The following is a 6,234-nucleotide window of genomic DNA, read 5'->3' on the forward strand; positions in this document are numbered from 1 at the left end:
AAATTATTTGGCAAACCTGTCAGTCTACTAGGAAATAAGAAACGTGCTGGGAAGAGACTTTAGAACAAGATATACCGGTAGGATTTATTCAAAGAGAAGAAAGCAAGTGTTAACTGAAGGTGTGAAAATGTGTGCATCACCTATTCAAAGTCATGCTGAGTAGCAGGTGGCAGATATGTTAAAAGACTTTGTCTGTGTTGGAAAAATCTTTTCATGAATGGCAAAGATATTTGAATCTTAAGAGTTAATGGAGGCAACTTCCGGGTGCGGCTATGCAGAGCTAGGTCGCATATTCGGTAGCTCCCGCTTGGAACGGACGTTTGGGCTCTTTTACAGGGCCCCCACGGCATTTGTTTGACATTTCCCGGTGTGGCAAGAAGACTGCAACATTCCCCTGACAGTGTCCCCCAGGAATGTTATGTCTTTTGGCTACCAGACCCGGCAGAAACAGTAAAAGATTTGGCTGCAACAGGATAAACAGGGCCTCTTCCAGCATGCAGGCGGGGGAAGGGCAAGCTTAAAGCTGCAAACTGACCTGAGGGCCGTTATCAAAAGTGAATTCTAACAGCAGAGGGAACAACTGTGAAAAGATCTCACCAAGGCCACTGAAGAAGCGGGGACGAGGCTTCCGGTGGCGGCCATGGAGGAGTAGGTCGCGCATTCGGCAGCTCCCGTCTGGAACGGACTCTTAGACCTTTTTCAGGAGTTTCCACAGACATTTTGGGGCAGATTGGTGAAGCGAACACTGCCAAAAGGATTCCCTCTCGAGACTTCCAGTTGCGGCTATGCGGAGCTAAGTCGCACATTCGGCGGCTCCCGCAAAAACGGACTTCTGGGCTCTTTTCAGGGCCCCCAAGGGCACTTTTTCGACGTTTCCCGGTGTGGGAAGGAGTTAATAATAGCTCCCCGTCAGTATATGGCTTTAACTAGGAGCGGGGTGACAAAAAAGGTGGTGGTGGATGAGAAGAAAGGAGGGAAGAAGGACAAAATGGCGGTGGGCGGAGACCAGGCAGCGTGGAGGCAGTGGGCGGAGGAGCAACAGGAGGGTATCCAGCACTGCCTCAGAGAGATTAAAACGGACCTGCTAGAGCCGATGAAGGCTTCTATTGGTAAGCTGCTGGAGACACAGACGGCCCAGGGGGTGGCGATCCGAGAGGCTCAACAAAAGATCTCTGACAATGAGGACGAGATCTTAGTCCTGGCGGTAAAGGTGGAGGCGCACGAGGCGCTCCACAAGAATTGGCAGGAACGGTTCGAGGAGATGGAGAATCGGTCGAGGCGGGAGAATCTGCGGATTCTGGGCCTCCCGGAGGGGCTGGACGTGGGGGCCTATGTGGTCACCATGTTAAACTCGCTGATGGGAGCGGGGTCCTTCCAGGGGCCCCTGGAGCTGGAAGGGGCCCATAGAGTGTTGGCGAGGAGGCCCAAGGTTAACGAGCCTCCGCGGGCGGTGCTGGTGCGGTTCCATCGGTTCGCCGATCGGGAGTGTGTGCTCAGGTGGGCCAAGAAAGAGAGGAGCAGCAGGTTGGAGAACGCGGAGGTTCGGATATATCAGGACTGGAGTGCGGAGGTGGCGAAGAGGAGGGCCGGGTACAATCGAGTGAAGGCGGTGCTGCACAGGAAGGGGGTGAAGTTTGGCATGTTGCAGCCGGCGCGACTGTGGGTTACCTACAAGGACCGGCACCATTATTTTGAGTCTCTGGAGGAGGCGTGGCCCTTTGTTCAGGCCTAGAAGCTGGACACAGACTGCGGGTCGGGATGGGCGATTGGGGACTGCGATGGATATGTTATGCCTATTTTTGGTTCTGGGGGGGGGAGGCCTTTGCATTGTTTTGGGTTTCTTTTTCTCTGTGTTTTTCTCTTTCGGGTTGGGGAGGGTGGATGGGGCGGGTTGGGCACTGTTTTGGTTGGTGGCGGGGCCTGGTAGGTGGAGAGCGCGGGATTTTTTCCCGCGCCGAAGACTGGGGGGGGCGGGACCGGGGCGGGGAAGCGAGGATTGTTTCCCATGCTTAGAACGGAGGGGGAGAGCCTGTGAATGGGGAGCGGGAGAGGAGGGTGTGCCACACAATGGGAGGAGTCGAAGGGGAGGCGGGAGTGGCCGGGGTCAGCAGGAGTCAGCTGACTTGCGGAAGTGCAATGGGGGGAGTATACCAGCTAGGATGGGTCCTAGCCCCGGGGGGGGGGGGGGAGAATCGAGTTGCTGCTGCTAAGATCAAGGAGGAGCTGGAGCGAGTGGGGTGGGTCGAGGCGGGGGTATGCCACTATGGGGAACGGGCCGGGTGTGGGGTGCAGGCGCGTGGCTGGCCGAGGAGGGGTCATGGCTAGTCGGCGGGGGAGGGGGGTGGGTAGCCCCCTGATCCGGCTGATAACCTGGAATGTAAGGGGACTGAATGGGCCGGTTAAGCGGGCCCGCGTGTTCGCGCACCTGCAGGGGCTCAAGGCGGATGTGGTTATGCTCCAGGAGACACACCTGAAGGTGGCAGACCAGGTAAGACTGAGGAAAGGGTGGGTAGGTCAGGTGTTTCACTCGGGGCTAGATACCAAAAATCGAGGAGTGGCGATCTTGGTGGGAAAGAAGGTGTTATTCGAGGCGTCGAGCATTGTGGCAGATAATGGCGGTAGGTACATAATGGTAAGTGGTAAGTTGCAGGGAGAGAGGGTGGTACTGGTCAATGTGTATGCTCCGAACTGGGACGATGCGGGTTTTATGCAGCGTATGTTGGGTCGGATCCCAGACTTGGAAGTGGGGGGCCTGATAATGGAGGGAGACTTTAACACGGTGTTGGATCCTGCACTGGATCGCTCCAGCGCTAGGACGGGTAGGAAGCAGGCGGCGGCTAGAGTGTTGAGGGGATTTATGGACCAAATGGGAGGGGTGGACCCTTGGAGATTTGCAAGGCCGGGAGCTGGGGAATTTTCATTCTTCTCACATGTCCATAAGGCTTATTCGCGAATCGACTTTTTCATTTTGAGTAGGGCGCTGATAGCGAGAGTAGAGGATACCAAGTATTCGGCAATAGCCATTTCGGACCACGCCCCGCATTGGGTGGACTTGGAAATGGGGGAGGAGAGGGACCAGCGCCCGCTGTGGCGCTTGGAGGTGGGGCTGTTGGCGGACGAGGAGGTGAGCGAGCGGGTCCGAGGAAGTATAGAGAGGTACTTGGAGACCAACGACAATGGGGAGGTCCGAGTGGGGGTGGTATGGGAGGCACTGAAGGCGGTGGTGAGGGGAGAGCTGATCTCCATCAGGGCCCACAAGGAGCGGAGGGAGCGGGGGGAGAGGGAGAGGCTGGTGGGGGAGATGGTGAGGGTAGACAGGAGGTATGCGGAAGAACCTGAGGAAGGATTGTTGAGGAAGATGCGCAGCCTCCAGGCCGAATTCGACCTGGTGACCACCAGGAAGGCGGAGGTGCAGTGGAGGAAGGCCCAGGGGGCGGTCTACGAGTATGGGGAAAAGGCAAGCCGGATGCTGGCGCATCAGCTTCGGAAGCGGGACGCAGCTAGGGAGATCGGGGGAGTTAAGGACAGGGGAGGGAGCGTGGTGCGGAGTGGGGTTGGCATCAATGGGGTCTTCAGGGACTTCTACGAGGAATTGTACCGATCCGAGCCCCCACGGGAGGAGGGAGGGATGGGCCGTTTCCTGGACCAATTGAGGTTTCCAAAGGTGGAAGAGGGACTGGTGGCGGGACTGGGGGCCCAGATTGGGCTGGAGGAGCTGATCAAAGGTGATAGGAAGCATGCAGGCGGGGAAGGCACCAGGGCCGGACGGTTTCCCAGTCGAGTTCTATAAAAAATATATGGACCTGTTGGGCCCGCTGTTAGTTAGGACCTTCAATGAGGCGAGGGAGGGGGGTGCTTTACCCCCGACGATGTCCCGGGCACTGATCTCCTTGATCCTGAAGCGGGACAAGGATCCCCTGCAATGTGGGTCTTACAGACCAATTTCCTTGCTAAATGTAGATGCCAAGGTGCTGGCGAAGGTCTTAGCCACAAGGATTGAGGATTGTGTGCCGCAGATCATCCATGAAGACCAGACGGGGTTTGTGAAGGGGAGACAGTTGAACGCGAATGTGCGGAGGCTTTTGAACGTTATCATGATGCCGGCGAGGGAGGGGGAGGCGGAGATAGTGGTGGCGATGGACGCTGAGAAAGCCTTCGATAGGGTAGAGTGGGGGTACCTGTGGGAGGTGCTGAAGAGGTTCAGGTTTGGGGAGGGGTTTGTCAGGTGGATTAGGCTGTTGTATGAGGTCCCGATGGCGAGTGTGGCCATAAATAGGAGGAGGTCCGAGTACTTTTGGTTGCACCGAGGGATGAGACAGGGGTGTCCCCTGTCCCCCCTGCTCTTCGCACTGGCGATTGAACCCCTGGCTATGGCACTGAGAGAGTCGAGGAACTGGAGGGGGTTGGTGCGGGGTGGGGAGGAGCATAGGGTGTCGCTTTATGCGGACGACTTGCTGTATGTGGCGGACCCGGTGGGAGGAATGCCAGAGGTAATGAGGATGCTTAGGGAATTCGGGGACTTTTCGGGGTACAAGCTCAATATGGGGAAGAGCGAGCTATTCGTCGTTCAGCTAGGGGACCAGGAGAGGGGGATTGGCGAGCTCCCACTAAAAAGGGCGGAGAGGAGTTTCAGATATTTGGGGGTCCAGGTGGCCAGGAGCTGGGGGGCCCTGCATAGGCTTAACTTTACAAGGCTGGTGGAGCAAATGGAGGAGGAGTTCAAGAGGTGGGACACGTTGCCGCTGTCCCTGGCGGGTAGGGTGCAGTCAATCAAAATGACGGTGCTCCCAAGGTTTTTGTTCCTGTTCCAGTGCCTCCCCGTGTTTATCCCGAAGGCTTTTTTCAGGCGGGTTAACAGGAGTATAATGGGGTTTGTGTAGGCGCGAGGGACTCTGAGGTTGAGAAGGGTGTTCCTGGAGCGGAGTAGAGATAGGGGGGGGGCTGGCGCTGCCCAACCTCTGTGAGTACTACTGAGCCGCCAATGTGACAATGGTGCGCAAGTGGGTGATGGAGTGGGAGGGGGCTGCATGGAAGAGGCTGGAGACGGCGTCCTGTGTGGGTACGAGTCTGGGGGCGCTGGCAACGGCGCCGCTGCCGCTCCCTCCAAGGAGGTATACCACGAGCCCAGTGGTGGTGGCGGCCCTCAAAATTTGGGGGCAGTGGAGGCGGCATTGGGGGGAAGTTAGGGCCTCGGCGTGGACACCATTACGGGGGAACCACCGGTTCGCCCCAGGAAGAACAGGTGGAGGGTTTTCGGGGTGGCACAGGGCAGGCATACGAAAGTTGGGGGACTTGTTTGTGGACGGGAAGTTCGCGAGCTTGGGTGAGCTGGAGGAGAAGTACGGGCTCCCCCCGGGGAACACCTTCAGGTACTTACAGGTAAGGGCGTTTGCCAGACGGCAGGTGGTGGAATTCCCACGGCTACTGCCACACACAGTACAGGACAGGGTGCTCTCGGGGGGGTGGGTGGGAGTGGGGAAGATCTCGGAAACTTACCAGGTGATGCAGGAGGAGGAGGAGGCCTCGGTGGTGGAGTTGAAAGGTAAGTGGGAGGAGGAGTTGGGAGAGGAGATCGAAGAGGGGATGTGGGCAGATGCCCTAGGGAGGGTGAACTCTTCCTCTTCATGCGCGAGGCTCAGCCTCATACAGTTTAAGGTGCTGCACAGGGCACACATGACCGGGACAAGGATGAGCAGGTTCTTTGGGGGTGAGGACAGGTGTGTTAGGTGCTCAGGGAGCCCAGCAAATCACACCCATATGTTCTGGGCATGCCCAGCGCTGGAGGAATTTTGGAAGGGCGTAGCGAGGACGGTGTCGAGGGTAGTAGGATCCAGGGTCAAACCGGGCTGGGAGCTCGCAATGTTTGGGGTGGCAGAGGAGCCGGAAGTGCAGGAGGCGAAAGAGGCCGGAATTCTGGCCTTTGCGTCCCTGGTAGCCCGGCGAAGGATTCTCCTTCAGTGGAAAGATACGAGGCCCCCAAACGTGGAATCCTGGATCAGCGATATGGCAGGGTTCATTAAATTGGAGAGGGTGAAATTCGCCTTGAGAGGGTCGGTACAAGGGTTCTTTAGGCGGTGGCAACCGTTCTTAGACTTTCTGGCAGAACGATAGACATTGGTCAATGGCAGCAGCAGCTGGGGGGTTTACTTTGTTATTTACACTGGAGGGTCTGAGGGGGTGTATATACCTGTTTTAAGTCGGGGTGTTAATGTTAATATTATTTAGTTACGGGGG

The sequence above is a fragment of the Scyliorhinus torazame genome, chromosome 4 (assembly GCF_047496885.1).
Source record: "Scyliorhinus torazame isolate Kashiwa2021f chromosome 4, sScyTor2.1, whole genome shotgun sequence".
Lineage (NCBI taxonomy): Eukaryota > Metazoa > Chordata > Chondrichthyes > Carcharhiniformes > Scyliorhinidae > Scyliorhinus > Scyliorhinus torazame.